Below are 17,415 nucleotides of genomic sequence, written 5' to 3' on the forward strand. Positions count from 1 at the left end.
CACCCAACTGAGGAAGACGTGGACTGATATACATAAGACAAGGCAAAATAACAGGGAACAGCTGAGCACAATCGGGGAAGCACACGTAGATGATCAGGGGGGCGTGGCACACAAGAGGACTGGTCCTGGAAAACAAGAACAAAACCATTAACGGGGAGCAGGAAACAAAACCGAAACACAGAACAGACACAAAGTCAAGAGCCAAGACAGGAGCCGCGAGCGACCGGGAGGCCGGAGCTGGAGGGGACCTCAGAGGGGCTGAAGAGGTAGGGCGAGGGACAGGTGAAGGGGAAGAGGAGGGAGCCAGAGGGGGCACCATGGGAGGCGATGCGGGAGCCGAAGGGGACACCGGTGAAGGCAAGGAGAGAGGGGGAGCCGCAGCAGGTGACGGCGTAGCCACAGCTGGCCAAGGCGATGTCCACGGACGCACCGGAGTGGGGGAACCTGTAGGTGACAGAGGCAGGACAGAGGCAGGGCGACGAAGCATCGGAGGGGGACCCGTAAGGCGACCGCCGAACCGGAGCCCCAGGACCTGCAGATCACAAAATTGATCCAATCTTCACCTTTGAAATTTGGTATATTGGTAGGGACTAAGCAACAATATGCCCTCATCAAGGGTCATCATTTAGGGTCAATCCATCCATCCTTCTAGCGCCACCATCAGGCCTCTGGGTTTCGCCTGCACCGCTGCTCCGGCTCCCTGACGGATAGTTGCCTGCATGCGGGGGGGGGGGGGGGGCCTGGTCTGCCCGGGCCCGTTGCCTGGTGGGGGCGGGTCGGTGTCTGTCATTGATGTTCACGGTATTGGCCTCGGGCGCTGTGGGGTGGTTGGGGGGGCGGCTGGAGGAGCCTCTGCCTCGCTTGGGGCGGGGGCCTGGGGTGGCTCAGGTCACCCTGTCTGCCCGGACCGGCTCCCTGTTTGCTGGGGGGCCTGGGGTTGTCCCGTCCTTGGCTGCTAGCTGGGGTTTCATCGGGTGTGATGGGGCTGGACTCTCCTGGTCTGTGCCTGGGGGAGGGGTGGAGGTTTCCCTGCTGCCGGGTTGCCTGTGGCACCCCTAACCCCCCCGGTTGACCACCCTGTTGGCTGTGCGGGGTCGGGGATGGGAACTAATTGGGGCTAGTCGGGGATCTGGCCCCGGTGCCGGGGGGTGGGGGGGGGCACTCCTAGCATGTCCCCTTATTGCTCCCCTGGGCCCGACACCACATTTCACACAACACTAGGGCTTTGAGGGGCAGTGGAGAGGTGCGCCATGACACTGCCCCTCAATTATTTTACTTGCATATTAGACACCACATGACACTAGGGCTGAGGAGGTGGGTTGAGGTAGGTGGGACTCTGCCGTCTGCCAGCGGTGGGGTCGCCTGCTTCTTGCACTTTAGTTATATACACAGTCCATGCTACATTAGAGCCTTGGGGTGCAGGAAGGGGGATGGGGGCCCTCATCCCCGAACTGCACCCACTAATTTTAATGCATTGTAGACATAGACACACAACTCTTTCACACATATACATGCACACTTCACACTAACATGGGACGAGGAAGCAGTTGGGGCTGAGGGCCCCCCCCTTACTCTCTGTGTCTGGCCCTGTGCGGGTGGGGTGGCCTGCCGGGTGGAAGATCATTTATGGGGAGGTTGCATGTGGATGGCCTCCTCTCGTGGGCCGTGGGCCGGGTGGTCCTTGGTTCTGCTGTGCCGTGGTGGGGCCCTGGCAGGCGGTCCAGGGTATCTTGGGACGCTGTAGGCCCTTCTAGGCAAATTGGGGGGTTTGTTTTGGGCTGGGCAGGGGGTTTGCCGCTCCCTGGTCGCCGTGGTTCCGCTCCTGGGTGGCTCCTGGGTTCTCCCTTAGATCATCCTGCAGTGTGGGGGAGGACGTCCCGGGTTGCTGCGGTGGGTGGCGATCCGTCCTGCCGGGGGGCTCTTGGTTGATGGGGCCACTTTGTACAGAGGTTGGTGCCCCATTAGTCCCTCGCGGGCTCCCTCTCGAGTTGGGCAGGTGGTTGTCTCGGGAACATATGGCCATGGGCCCTTGGGCAGCGGGGTGGCCTCGGTTGCCTGGTTCCCCCTGTCTTCGCCTTGGGCCTGGGGGTGGTGTGCGCTGGCATGTCCCCTCACGGCATCAAATGCCAGCACATCCAATAACAAATCACTTCACACCTACACTTGCACATACAAGACGTGCATACGAGGCTGAGCGGTCAGTCATTATTATTATTTCTTTTTAGCGTATGTTATAGATATAGATAATTGAAATATACATGTATATGTGTCCCCCTGTCGTCGTGGGGTTTCCTCCGGGTACTCAGTTCAAAAAACATGCTGAGGCTAATTGGAGTTGCTAAATTGCCCGTAGGTGTGCGTGTCAGAGTGAATGGTGTGTGAATGGTGTGTGAGTGTGCCCTGCGATGGACTGGCCCCCCATCCTGGGTTGTTCCCTGCCTCATGCCCATTGCTTCCGGGATAGCCTCTGGACTCCCCGCGACCCAGTAGGATAAGTGGTTTGGAAAACGGATGGATGGATGGATGGATCATACCGATGATTGGTGGTTCATCGTTATCATATATACCGCTTAAAGGTTAAATGTCATACTATTATTGAGAAATATTTCGTTTGCATTGTTCTAATCATTCACTTAGTTTACGGATGTCTCTCAATGTTATCCCTTGTTAACTGGGCTATGTCACTTGTTTTTGATTTGTGTGCACTGGTAATCGAAGTAACTTCGGTTTATTTTGCACATATGCATATCAGAATAACAATGCCTTTGAGAGCAGGAGAAGGATCCCCCACACATTTCTTTTTTGCATTGGTGTTCTTTACGGTTTGTGTTTATGTTCTTAGGCTCAGTACTGGCCTGTCACATGACGCATATCATTATGTTATTACAATTAGATGGGCAAGACACAAAATACTTCGAGGATAAGAATAAGGTGCCTACTTGCTGTCATGCCCGGCCCGGCCGCTCCTCGTGTGTGCCACGCCCCCTGCTTACCCACGTGTATTTTCCCGATCGTGCCCAGCTGTGTCTGATTATTTTCAACCAGTCTTGTCCTTTTAAGTCCACGTCTTGCCTAATGCCTTTGTCTCTCATTGATGTTACCTGGTGTTTCTCGACTCGTGTGCCTGAATAAACCCCTGTTTGACCCGTTTTCTGTCTGCTCGCCTGTTCCTGATCGCTCTCGCTGCCTGAGCGATCTCCCATTTGGTACGACCCGTGACACTTGCCTTATGGGTAAATAATGTTATATACTAAGATATAAACTATGTTCGTGGAATGTAAGGGGTCTGCGGGGTGATGTGAAGAGGAGAATAGTCTATGTTTTACTGAAAAGTGAGAAAATATATGTAGCCTTATTACAAGAGTCACACATAGATGACAACAAACATCTTAGACTCAAATACGACTTGGTTGGTCAGGTTTATTTTTCGTCCTTTACTACTAGCAGCAGAGGGGTAGTGATACTGTTACATAAAAATCTCCCATTTCAACTGAAGACGTGACAAGGATAAATACGGCAGATTTGTAACTACTGTATCAAGGAGACATTGCACGGTAAAAATTACTATTACGAATATCTATTGACCACCAAATTACTCATCAGACTACCTGACTAAAACTGAATTTACAGAACTGTCCTCTGATATGGCATTGGTAGAAGAAGACTAACTGTCTACTCAACCCCTCAGCTGACAGATGTCCTCCTTGAAATTCAACTTTATCAAACCAGGCTAAAGCTCTTTCGGCTGTTTGTGATTAGTTGAATCTGGCTGACGCATGGCGTACTATCCACCCTTAGAAAAATTAGTTCACGTTTTACTCTCCTCCTCATAGATGACACACTCGGATTGATTACTTTTTTTATACCCAAATTGTTGGTGCAATTTGTATTGTGTTGTGCAAGAGATCACACAATTGTGCTTTTGGAACTTTCTATTGGGGGAGATTCTGTAAAATACAGATGTTGGAGATTTGATGCGTGTCTCTTAAAGGTTGAGAAATTTACTTATCTGTGAATTTAAAGTATTTTTTGCCATTAACTCTAAATATACTGATAACTTCCCTCTCTATTGTGGGACACCTCTAAGGCTAATATCAGAGGTCTAATTATTGAATATTCAGCTGAGTATTGAGTCACATTCACAGAGTACTATATCTTTGAACTTTCCCTTTTTGCTGACCAGACATTCACTTCTTGAGTGGATGAGATATTACTAAATGAAACTTGATTTCTGTCCTGAGCTTTTGTATTTTGACTTATTTCACTTAATATACTGCTACAAAAACTTCACTTACTAGCTATACTTTGCTAGAGGAATATGTGACATACAGAGCTGCCCCAAACGAAAAAAAAATATTTTGTTTAATACTATTTTGGTCAGTGTATAATTACAGAAGCCCGGAATGGCAAAACTCACCAGCAAATATGAAAACACATCAGCAAATATGAAACCCCAGGGAATACGAAAACACGCCAGGAAATGGGGAAACATGCCAGCAAATACGAAAAGACTACAAAATTAGCGGCACTAAAAATGGGTGTGTACCTACTGAACACATGTTTGTTACTGATTGGATAGGGCCGACAATTGTAACAAGTTAATCCAAAGATACATCTTTAGGTAACTTTAGTCGTCATCTTGGTGCCTTTGTTAATCGTGGTAAAGGAGTACTCTGCATTTGTGAATCAGCTACCACACAATGCAAGCAAAATGTACAAAGAGAAAGTTTATTATATGTTATTAGATGCGACCATACACATTACCATACACAGGTCAACCATAACCAGAGAACCTCCTGCAAGAACTTGTTTTCCTACCCAGAAAGATGGAGAAGTTCACACACTTGGGTGTACATATTTGTTTGCACTTTTATCAATGGCCCTTGCCTAACCTGCAAAACTTATGCGTGCCAAATATATTTATTGCATATTTATTGTTCCACTTCTCATATTTAATAATAATAATAATAATAATACATTTTAATTATAGGTGCCTTTCCAGCACTCAAGGACACCGTACATTAAGAAACAAGATACAAACAACAGTAAAACCAAACAAGATTAAACAGCAGGTTAAGTTAGAGACTAGGAAAATCACAAAGGGAAAGCAACCTGTTCTGAAAGCTCTGCTCCCCATAGTAGTAAGACGGGCAGAGGGGACAGTCAAGTGAATGGAAGATGAAGATCTCAGAGAACGAGAGGGGGTGGCAATGTAAAGGAGGTCAGACAGATATGGAGGAGCAATGTTATGAATGGCCTTAAATGTTAGCAGAAGAATTTTGAAATCTATTTGGAACTTACCTGGGAGCCAGTGGAGCTGCTGCAAAATGGGAGTAATATGATGAGTAGAAGGGGTTTTGGTAATAATACAGGCGGCTGAATTCTGGACCAGTTGAAGCTTATGGAGGGTTTTGTGAGGGAGGCCAACGAGGAGGGAGTTACAATAATCTAGACGAGAAGTGACAAAGCTATGGATCAGGATAGCAGTATGGGGGGTAAGAGATGAGCGGAGATGGTTGATATTACGAAGATGAAAGTATGCGGACTGGGTAATGTTATTGATGTGAGATTGAAAAGAAAGAGTACCGCCGAGGAAGACACCCAGACTCTTAACCTGTGGGGAGGGGGAGACTGAGCAATTGTCAATAGTAAGAGAGAATCTGTTTGTTTTGGATAAAGTAGATTTGGTGCCAATGAGGAAAACCTCTGTTTTATCACTGTTTAATTTAAGGAAATTTGAAGAAAACCAAGTTTTTATTTCTGCAAGGCAATCCGTAAGGGAGGAAGGTGGAAGATTCGGAGCAGGTTTACTAGTAAGGTAGAGCTGGGTGTCATCTGCGTAAAAGTGGAAATTGATACTGAATTTACGGAAGATATTACCACGGGGAAGGAGATAAACGATGAAGAGAAGGGGGCACCCCTGAATTAACAGAGGAAAGTTCAGATGTAAAGGATTTGAGCTGAATGAACTGAGTGTGGCCAGAGAGATAAGATTTAAACCAGTCTAATGGGGTATGAGTAATGCCAATATAAGTTAATCTAATAAGAAGAGTGTTGTGACAGATGGTGTCAAAGGCCACACTCAAATCAAGAAGAATGAGAATGGTGAGTAAACTGGAGTCAGAAGCCATAAGAAGGTCATTGGTGATTTTTGTAAGGGCAGTTTCTGTACTGTGAAAGCGGCGAAAACCAGACTGGAACTGTTCATACAGGTTGTTCGCTGTCTCTTCTCTTGTTGCACTGTTTTTTATCCTGTGTTTATACTGTTTCACTGAGTTCTGGGATGCATGCAAATACAGTGATCATGATTAACAGTTTTTTTCAGTTGCCAAGATACATCCTGCAATACTGAAGTCACTTTCTTAATGAATGTAGCTGATTCGGAGGACCAGCTCTCTTCTAGGATGTCCTCTGGACCCGGTGGAGGTTGTGAGTGACAGTAGAATGGTGGCTAAACTGTCATCCCTGTTGGATAACATCTACCACCCCATTCAGGAGACCCTGACAGCACTGAGCAACTCCTTTAGTTGCAGTATTCTACATCCACGATGTGGGAAGGAAAGATTCAGAAGGTCTTTCCTTCGATCCACTGTCAGACTCTATAACAAAGTTGTTGCAGCAGACCGCACACACATAGACTAACAACACACACATCCAATACGTACTCAGCAGCCATTCGCCATGCTCACAGAACATTGTAACCCTGAGTACACAGTCGTGGAAGGAACAAAATGATCCATTAGTGACATAAGACCTCTATGATCTTCCATTCATCCATCTTTCATACAACTTATCTGATGCAGGGTCATGGTGAGCCTGCAACCAATCCCAGGCAGCACAGGGCACAAGGCAGGGAAACACGCTGTACAGGATACAGTCAGTCTTTACAGCAATTCCAATATTGCAAATTCCTGATCTAATTTTATAATGTTATAAGTCCGCGAAGCAGCTTTTTTATCTGTATATTTAACTATATGTAACTAATGATGTAATTGAGCTCAGACACCACAAGGGGGCCTCATAGCTGCATTGCTATAAAACCCTCAGGGAGAGAGAGAAACCAGCCAATAAGGAGGAAGAGGATGTTGCTGGTAAGCCTGTCAGTTTGCTTGTGTGGGTGCGAGCATTAGGTGCTCTAACCCCATACATCCTGTCTCCTCTCATTCTAAGAGGCATCAGCAAAGGAAACTCCATGCAGTGTCTCCCTGAGTACAGGATGGACTTTCTGCTTCACAGGACGTGTCCTCTCTGAGGAGCTGCCCTCTGGGTATGAAGATGTGGAGGACAGTGTGGGAGACCCTTTCTCAGTTAGGAGGCTAAGGTCTGTGGGTGTGGCGTTAGTGCAGTGCTTGCAGTGGGATATATTCTGTATTGCTGCACTGTTGTATTCTTAAAATTGCTGGATTTTTATGTATTTGTTTGTTATAAGAAATTGCTATTATACCAGAATCTATGATTCTATAGCAAAACTTCTTTCATATTGAAGCCCTTGGGTCTGTCTGTCAAGGTCACAGTTTATCTGGAGAATCAGAAGGAGAGGAGATTAGCATTACTGTGATTCAGTCCTTGAGGAGAAGAATCCTGTTGATATATCATGTGGGTCTTTGCAGTTTAGTTAAACTTAACCCAGTTCCTTGTTTCTTCTCACATATATTTTAATCTGTTTTTTATTATGTTTCAATGTCATCCAGACACAATAAACAGTTCACTGGTGATTAGTACTGTCACCTCCCACCTCCAGGGTTGTTGGGGTAAATCCTGTCTGTGTGGAGATAAGTACCAAGTGTGGAGTTTTGATGCTCTTGCTGCGGCTACACCAGTTTTCTCTGGACACTCTGATTTCCTCCTGCAGTCCAAAATGATGCAGTTAGGCAAAGCGTCTCTAAATTGCGCATAATGTCTTTTTAACGGAATGGTATCCTGTTCTGGCCGTTAGGCTCCAGTCTTGCCCTGACCCTGTACTGCATGATTGGTTGGAATATGGCTGGTTATTATACTGTGACAAGGAATCTGGTGATAAAAGACCCACAAAGGATAATGGGGATACTGTTGGGCAGAATTAAGGCAGTTAAACTCTTAAATCTTTACTGTTTCAGGTTCAGACGTTGATGGTGACAGGAGACACAGCAGAGGACTATGATGATGTTGATGGTACAGCAGAGTGCGCATGTTTTATCTGGTCAGTTTCTCTTTTTACACACAGACCTAATGGTGCAGCTCACAGTCTCTCTGACACCACAGTGTTTCACTATGAGGTGTTGTACATGTTGTATTTCCATTTTCTATTATGTGCTATTTCACAACCAAAGACATGTGAATTATAAAACCACTCTATACGTAAACTTTTCAAACAAACATGCTGTTTGCTCATATAAATGTAGTGACTCTCATTTCTATTCATTGTCACTAACTTGTGTCCCCTCCTCTGTCCCTGTAGGTGAGAGAGTTTTGACCACACTGCCCCCTGGGGAGGGCCCCCCTGAACCCGACCAGGCTGACTATGATGATGTGGGGGAGGAGGGACTGACAGTCCTGCCTGAGGAAGCTCCTGTCCAAAAGTTCACATAAAAGGGGAAAATCAGCTTCATACAAAGACTGTCACCAGTTCAGTTTCTCTTTTTTTAAAATGGGCATTAGACTTTATTAAAGGCCATATTGTTGAATTCATGGAGAATTAAATAAACAGATATTAAATTCTGAGGGGCAGCATGGTGGTGCAATGGTTAGCACTGTCGCCTCACACCTCTGGGACCTGGGTTCGAGTCTCCGCCTGGGTCACATGAGTGTGGAGTTTGCATGTTCTCCCCATGTCGTCGTGGGGTTTCCTCCAGGTACTCCGGTTTCCCCCCACAGTCCAAAAACATGCTGAGGTTAATTGGAGTTGCTAAATTGCCCATAGGTGTGCATGTGTGAGTGAATGGTGTGTGAGTGTGCCCTGCGATGGGCTGGCCCCCCATCCTGGGTTGTTCCCTGCCTCGTGCCCATTGCTTCCGGGATAGGCTCCGGGCCCCCCACGACCCAGTAGGATAAGCGGTTTGGAAAATAGATGGATGGATGGATATTAAATTCTGCTTTTTTGAATTTGAGTTCAAGGAAACTCAAAATTGCAGCAAGACTGACCATAACAAGTTGTTGGATAGATTGATGGCACTCATCTCTGAACTTTCACTCACACACTAATCACTCACTCACACACAAATATTAGGGGCAATTCCCCATGAATATTTTAGATAATACGTAGGAACTCTAGGACCCAAAGTTAAAGTCCAATATGTCAGTCCATCATTCTTCCATAACCACAATCCAGTACAGGGCTGCAGTGAGCCTGGGACCCACACAGGAAGCATGAGGCAGGGGGCACCCTGGGCAGGATGCCAGTCAGTCACAGGGCACACAGACACACACTATGGGCAGCTTGGTGTCACCAGTTCACCTAACTGCATGCTTTTAGACTGAGGAAGGAAACTGGAGAAACCCCCACAGATATAGTGAAAACATGCAAACTCCATACATACATAGGTCAGAGGTGGGCTTTGGACCTCCAACCCTTAGGGTGTGAGACTGCAGTGCTGCCCACTGAGCAGGAGTGGGCAAACTTCTATGGGGGCCCTAGACTGAATGGGTAGGGGGGCCTAAGTGGGCCATTTCAGCATTTTTTGGAGCTGATAGAGAAAGAAGAGGGAATGAAAAATGATGGAACACCAATAATATGCTGATCAAAGCACGGGGTATGAGCGGTTACTGATCAGGCTGCGGGGGTGGGGGGGGGGGGGGGGGTGGGGGGGTATCGTGCCAGCCGTCCGATCAGCCAAATTTTAGAAATTAGAACTGTTCCTTTTATTGCTATGGTTAGTCTTGAATTTTTGCCTACACTAGTTTAATTGTGTTCTCTCCACGTCTGTTCACAATTTCTCTACCACTCTAATGGTATGGTATGAAAGTCACAGGAAATGTAATGTTAGTCTTGTGTTTGCTTGGCAGTAATATAAGCAGTAGACTCCAGATTTGAAAGGTACTGTAAGTGTCAAAGTAGAATAGTCCATTACAGCTGGGGTAGGGGGCAAACGTTTTGTTAAAAATGCTAATAACCAACATGTTGCTATAATTTTAATGGTCATATTTGGTTATATTCTTAAATGTAAATATAAATTCTGTCTTCAAGGGGCCCATAGATTTCGGGGGGGCTCAGGTGGTTGCCTACCTTGCCTAGTGGTAAAGCCTAGTGGCTTTAGACTTGTGGGTAAATATTATTTCTGGGTATGAAAATTTCTCTCTTTGTTAATAAATGTATAAAGGTGAACATCACATGTATCTTATACTATGAAATGTAATTGGTAAGACTGTAGGGTCTAGTTAAGTTAGTGTAGTGCTTCTGTGTGAGTGTGTAAGTTTAATCTCGCATGTTAACTGCTGTCTGTAAATTGATAGTGTGCCCTCTGCTTCCAGGAATGGGCTCCTTGCTCACTCTGACAAGGAAATCACAGTCTGTCCAAACTATAGAGACTTTTATAAATATATAGACCATATATTAGTTTTTATATTACTGGTTCCTAGTCATGCCTGTTGCTTTACTGCTGATTATACATTATTTCATCATCTGGGCAGGTTTACTGCTGAGAGGAGGAGTCCCGAATCACATCACCGCTACCATATGTGTATATTTGGGGAAAATGAGCTTAGAGCCCTCTGATTTGTCACTGGGCCTGTTTGATGTTTTCCTGTAGTTCCTCTGATAAGGCAGTGCTGAGTGTGATTGGTTGGTGGGGCGTGTTCACTCTGAGGGGTAGGATGGTATAAAGACCCTCACTGAGAGCTCAGAGGTGAAGGTTGGAGTCTCAGCTCTGGGGAGAGCTGGTTTGTCATGATGAAGATGAAGATCTGCCTGTTCATCCTCCCTCTCTCATGCCTGCTTCTGCTGACCACAGCCAGTAAGTACCATGATCTTCCTCTGCTCCAGTGGCCCACTCTCAGCCTGCAGAGGTCAGGGGTCATTATTTGGATCTGAAATATTTGCTGTTTATTGCATGGAAGAATCTGTGATCTATGTGTTAAAAGCAAGATAAACTGAATGGTACCCAGTATTCTGACCATAATATTGTAAAAAGTTGTAGAGCAGCTGAATTTAACACCATCATACTCAGTGTTGGATGTAATTTTTGTAAGTCTCTGGACTATAATCAGGGTAAAATAGTTCTGGTAAAGTATAAATTGCAATATCATCAATATATTACAGAAAACTGTAATCGCATTACATATGTATATTTTACATTTGTGTTTTTATATATATATATATATATATATATATATATGTATATATATATATATATGTATATATATATATATATGTATATATATATATATATATATATATAAACATACACACACATAAATTTATATACACACATTTTACATGCATCTGTCATGACCTTTACAGAGCTATTGTACCAGAATCAGTGCCACAGTTAATTAATATGAGTTATATTGACTTGATATGATTGATTGCACCTATAATACAATGCATTCATAGTGCTAATCAGTGTATTATATTTCTGGATATTTTAAACTGAGTCTGAGGACAGATTTACAAATGATTTATGAAGTTCAATATGATAAATTAATATGATAGTAAATTAGAATACACATCAAAACTATATATTATTTGTAAACTTTGAAATGTTAGGATTGTAGAATATTTACCCTTGATTTATGAGTGAATTCATTGAAAGTTTTTGTATGTTACTAGTATGCCTGGATGGAGGTACAGTATAAAACTGTCTGGGTCATTACCCATCTGGGCCTGTCCTGTGTGTCTTTTCCCCATTTGGCAGGCAGTTCCCACTGGCCATCCCATTTTGTGTTGCCCTAGTGTGTTTCCCTGCTCCCTGGGCTACCATGTAGCTCTTTGGGCTGAACGTGCAGCTTAGTAGTGGGCGTCCCTTCAATTGCAAGCTCATCTTTGCTTTAATTTATTGGTTTATTTTTCCCTAGCGTTTTGTCTATGTTTTGCTTTATGTGTCTAAGGTCCACCCTGCCTGTGCCTTGGTTATTCATATTCTGTGGTGCTCCTAGTATCTCCTAGTATTGTTACCCCTCAGTGTTTGTAATGTTTCTTAGTATTCAGTGCTTGTTCGTTGTTATATGCCCCACCCGCTCCTTGGAGACCAGAGTCCTTCATTCAGTTATGGTTCCCACTTGTCCTGTGTCATGTCTCGTTAGTTGTGTATTTGAGTGCCTGCTTTTGTTCCATTCCTTGTTAATTCATTGTGGCAGTTTTCCCTGTAAAGCAGTTAACCTGTGTTGTTCGGTCTCCAGGTTAGTAGTATTCCCTCTTAAGTGTTTTACTTCATATTTCCTAGCATGCTTTGTAGCTCTCCTGTGTCCCTTCTTGCCTATAGTGGTGTGTTTCTGGTGTTGTTCTCTGACTTCATTTCTGTTTCATCAGTTTGGTTTTCACCCCTCGTGGTCCTTTATTTTAAGTTCCTCACTTTTTGTTTTGTTAAACCTCTTTTTTTGGAGCCGCTTTGTGTATCATTTCTTCTTTCGACATGCCCTGCTACTGTATAACATAAGACTTCAAGCCATGCATTTTTAACTACCCTTGACCAGCGCACCTTGGTTAATTTCAATTAAAGCTGACAATTCATCGAGTAATCATTTATATATATATGGAGTATGTAGACACTCCAATTCATTATAATATATATATATATATATATATATATAATAATGAATTGGAGTCCCCACAGTCCAAAAACATGCTGAGGCTAATTGGAGTCGCTAAATTGCCCATAGGTATGCATGTGTGAGTGAATGGTGTGTGAGTGTGCCCTGCGATGGGCTGGCCCCCCATCCTGGGTTGTTCCCTGCCTCGTGCCCATTGCTTCCGGGATAGGCTCCGGACCCCCCGCGACCCAATAGGATAAGCGGTTTGGAAAATGGATGGATGGATGGATGGATGAATTGGAGTGTCTACATTGACATCCACATGCTGTACTAACCCCATTTCTACTTTATTATTTAAACACACCTTTATGTTATTTTCTGAACTGATTTTACACATTGTAAATACATCACTTTTCCAGATTATTTATAATGTGCTGCGGTTAATCCACTCTTTAAAAAGTCTACCTTAGATAATATGGTTCTTAGTAATTTTAGGCGTATTTAAAATCTTCCTTTTATGAGTAAAATTTTAGAAAAGGTTGTGTATCTACAGATAACAGAATTTCTCAACAACAAGATATTTGAAACATTTAAATCAGGTTTCAAAGCTCATCACAGCACTGAGGCTGCTTCATTAAAGGTAATTAACAATCTTAGGCTCAACACAGACTCAAATAATTTTTGAATCCTAATTTTATTAGACTTGAGTGCAGTTTTTGATCACACAATCCTTTTACACTGCATTAGGTCAGTAAGACTCACTTTGCTCTGTCCTAAGCTGGTTCAAAATATATATACAGTAGTAGCTTATATATCATATATAAGTGTTCAGGTTAAACTAGGCAAATTTTTATCAGCACCAGTTACGAGCAACTGTGAAATTGCACAGTTTCCTTGGTCCCCTGCTCTTCTGTCATTATATGCTACCTCTTGGCAACATTTTTAGGAAAAATGCTGTTGCGTTCCATTGTTATGCTGATGATACACAACTATATGTAGCCGGAGAACCTGATGCTCCTGATTTAATGAACAATTTATGTGCATGTGTATCCGCTATAAATGAGTGGATTTGCAATAATAAAAAAAATCAGTGAAGGAAAACACAGAGGTGATTATTATAGGTTCCCAGGAAATGAGAGAGAAGGTAAAATCACGGCTTGGCAGCTTAGTGACCCAGACTAAATCACATGTTCAAAATCTTGGTGTAATTGTGGATTGCGATTTGAATTTTAGAGGCCATATCCAATATGTCACCAAGACAGTCTGTTTCTGTTTGCGGAACTTAGCTAAAGTCATAACTTTTTTATTGAAAGATGCTGAAAAGTTGATGCATGCTTTTATTACTTTTCGTCTTGATTCTCATAACTCTTTTTGCCGGCCTACCAAAGAACACTATTGGCAAAATTACAGATTATTCAAAATGCAGCATCTAGAACACTTTTGAACGTAAAGAAATCTAATCATGTTATACCACTCTTGTAGAAACTTCATTGGCCATCTGTGTGTTTTACAATAGATTTTAAAATAATTTTACTCACTTGTAAAGCGCTTAATGGCTTGGCACCATCTTACATTATGGACCTTTTATCTATATATAGTCCCCCTTAGGTCTTCATATTCTATAATTCTCCACATTCCAAGAAATACAGTGGGGAGGCAGCTTTTAGTCATTAAGCACCCCACACCACCAGAAGCACTTAGACTATCCCTCACTTTTCGGTTTTAAAAAGCTTTTAATATCTCATTTCTTTACCCTTGCTTTTAATACTTTTAATTTGTCCCAGTATTTTTTTATATATAATTCTGTTTTATGCCTTATCTTATTAATCTTAATAATCTTATTCTAATTGTAGATTTTGTTTTTGTCTTTTATATAATCGCATTATTTATTTTACTTTGTGTATTTTTTCTTCTATACCATCCTCTTACACTCGTTTACTCTCTGCTTTACCCTTCATCTTTTCTCTTTTCTTATTCCGCTTTTTTTCTTCTCAGTGTAAAGCACCTTGGGCTGCATTTTATGAATGAAAGGTGCTATATAAATAAAGATTATTATTATTGTTGTTGTTATTATTATTATTGTTATTGTAAGGTTAATATGTACCCTACTATGTAAGATGATGTGGCTAAGTGACGTGGGTAACCTTTGTTTTAGTAGTGATTATTTTGATATAGAGGAATCCTAGAAAGTAAATTACGCAAAACGATTTAAGTCAAAGTCATGATGAAGACAGGCTATGCTACTACGTGATGCTGCTTGGTACATATCTATAGATAATCTAACATTATTGGGTGAGTCAAAATAATGCACCGGTGCTTGGATATGAATGCATGGCTGCGTAGGTGAGAAATCTGGTATACCATAAGGTGGGTATTACGTTATCAATATGATATGCAAACAGTGACGGATCAGGAATTTATAAATGTTTATGTGTGATTAAAATAAAACAAAGTAAAATCATTTAAAAAGAAAATATTATTACAATAGAGCCGATTTCACTAAATGGACTGTAGCCTGATAGTTACGTTTTTTTCTACAAGAAGCATCATACAGGTATCAGATTATTATTATGACGCTATTGCTATTTTTGAGTTTTTATAATTATTGTTGTTGTTACATGACAGTAAATTAATAATGAAATATCAACAAGTACCATATGTAAGGAATAATTGACGACGGAAATATTTTTCTAATAATTCAACGGTCCGGAGTCAATTATTCCGCTTATACTACGGTTGCCACACCTCATGACATCGATCAGATGATATATTTCAAGGGATTCGTCCGGTTTTTCTACTTAAATCGCTATTGTGAGTAGGATTATTTCTTCCACATCTCATCCAACGACTCTTTTGCTAGTTCCAAAACGTCATTTTAAAGCTGGCAATGGAGGCTTGAGCCGTTGATAGCAGAATAATACAGTTAATAATGAAGTTATTAGAAAGAGAGCGAGAGAGACAGAGAAAGAGAGACAGAGAGAGAGAGAGCTTGTATGAATTAGGCTACCTCTGTGTGTCCCTCAACAGTGTTCTGAAGCACCGTCTCTAAACTGTAAGTCTGCTTTAAGATGCAGCGCTGTTATTACCTCGCTAGTGAGAAATGTCATGTGTAGCCTTTAAGTTGGTACACTAGGCTAACTAATACTGCTGCAGCCCAGTTGTTGAAAGTTTCATATTCACCGTAAATATTAAAATTTACTTTCGTCTTTTAAAATCGTCTGTCATGTTGTTGTTTTTGTTAGTCCTGTGTGCTGTATAGGTACTGTATGCTAATTTCCGTTATTACAGTTAACTATGCGAAGTGATATGGAACTGTAATGCGGTCAAGAGAGCTACCTGGAACTACGTTCGCCGTGCGTTTATCTGAAAATAATTGCACACCTCAGAACGTTCGTCAGCCAATCAGATTCAAGCATTCAACGATCCCGTAGTATAATTAGAGATAATTATACAAAGTTTTTGTGTTTTTGCACGTAACACGCAGACCAAATACCTCTGGAACCTTGATCAACCGCTGTGTGTGTATGGCTTTCACCCTGACCGTGACCTAGACAGGCATCCAATCGGAAGGGACCCCCCAGACACCTGATTCTAATATTTAATGTCATTATTTAAAGCTATTTTCTGTTATTACAAAAAAAATCTCTTTCGAATTTTTTTTATATTTTGAGATATTAAGTTGAAGAGTTATTGATATATCCTAAAAAATACCTGTATCCCCATTCCCCAGAAAGTCTCAGCATAGGACAAAAGGCTGAGGTACACCTCCTTGGCTGGATACGAGTCTAACAAATAAATTCTGTGAAGATCAATTACTGGAAGCCTATAGGAAATATTATTTGTGCATTTTATGGTTTTGTTTGCTAATTGAGAAATACACTACAGATGTTTGCTTCCCCTACTTGTTCCAAATAATTAAAACATAAATTCATCTCCTTAAATGGAAATATGTGAGTCCAAACATGTATTCAAAAGTGTTTGTTTTCTCTATTGTAAGGTTTCCATTTTCTCATGATGTCATGGTGTTCAGTATCAAATACCAAATACTCATGAACAACAGCAGTATGACAAACTAAGGGAACGGCAGATAAAAGGAGAACAGAATACTGCCAGAGAGAGGAGAGGAATATGAGACACCTGATCACATTCAATTGTTTAAAACCACAGTTAAACACAATGACTTAACGCAGACGGACGTGGTCTTTTCTCAGGGTTGCCTACAGTACCTTGTTCAGCTGACTGGAGTGAGATTTTTCAATGTATGTAACAGTTTTATTATCTTGTAAACAGTCTATACAGTTTGGAAAGTACCCCAAAGTTTCTGGTGAAGTTAATTTTATGTTTATAATGGAATAATATACATTTTCCGTAAGATTGCTTACGTGAGTCTGAAAGCGTGAGTGTGACACCAGATGCGTGAGATTTGGCAGCCGCAGACCTGGCAACACTGGTTAACTTGTCAAAATGATGATTCTATCTCCTTCCCTCCAGACTACCAAGGCAGTGCGAAAAGCACAAGTGGGATTATATTTGCGTCAACACTTTATCGGGAATTGAATTACAAAGTTGTCACCTGCTGACCTATGACATGCCGCAGCATATATAAGCTCAGCGTACATGTCATTTTGGTCCCGTTTTCATTGTCGCTTCTTTGGGATTGTATTTGCGGTATTATTCAGTGCGACGATGCCGTGCAATTCGTGGCTGAAGACAATTTCTCTCAACTTGGGAAACTTTCTTGAATATTTGGTT

The 17,415-nt window shown here is 42.4% G+C and overlaps 1 protein-coding gene and 1 long non-coding RNA gene across 3 annotated transcripts in view; one reads left to right on the plus strand and one right to left on the minus strand.

Annotated features, from left to right (window-relative positions):
- LOC125739153 (uncharacterized) overlaps window positions 1-16,211 on the minus strand; it is a 131,557-nt gene extending 115,346 nt beyond the window's left edge. The window contains exons 1-4 of one of the 2 annotated variants that reach the window (XR_007397073.1): window positions 16,157-16,211; window positions 10,808-10,972; window positions 8,412-8,548; window positions 7,729-7,846 (exon numbers count right to left, since the gene is read on the minus strand). This is a non-coding gene — a long non-coding RNA (uncharacterized LOC125739153). The remainder of the gene's footprint in view (window positions 1-7,728; window positions 7,847-8,411; window positions 8,549-10,807; window positions 10,973-16,156) is intronic. The other variant, XR_007397072.1, reaches the window with a different exon arrangement.
- The window catches only part of LOC125739140 (scavenger receptor cysteine-rich type 1 protein M130-like), a 144,721-nt gene that overhangs the window by 112,232 nt on the left and 15,074 nt on the right, over window positions 1-17,415 (plus strand). The window lies entirely within an intron of this gene.

This window comes from Brienomyrus brachyistius, chromosome 3 (genome assembly GCF_023856365.1).
Source record: "Brienomyrus brachyistius isolate T26 chromosome 3, BBRACH_0.4, whole genome shotgun sequence".
NCBI lineage: Eukaryota > Metazoa > Chordata > Actinopteri > Osteoglossiformes > Mormyridae > Brienomyrus > Brienomyrus brachyistius.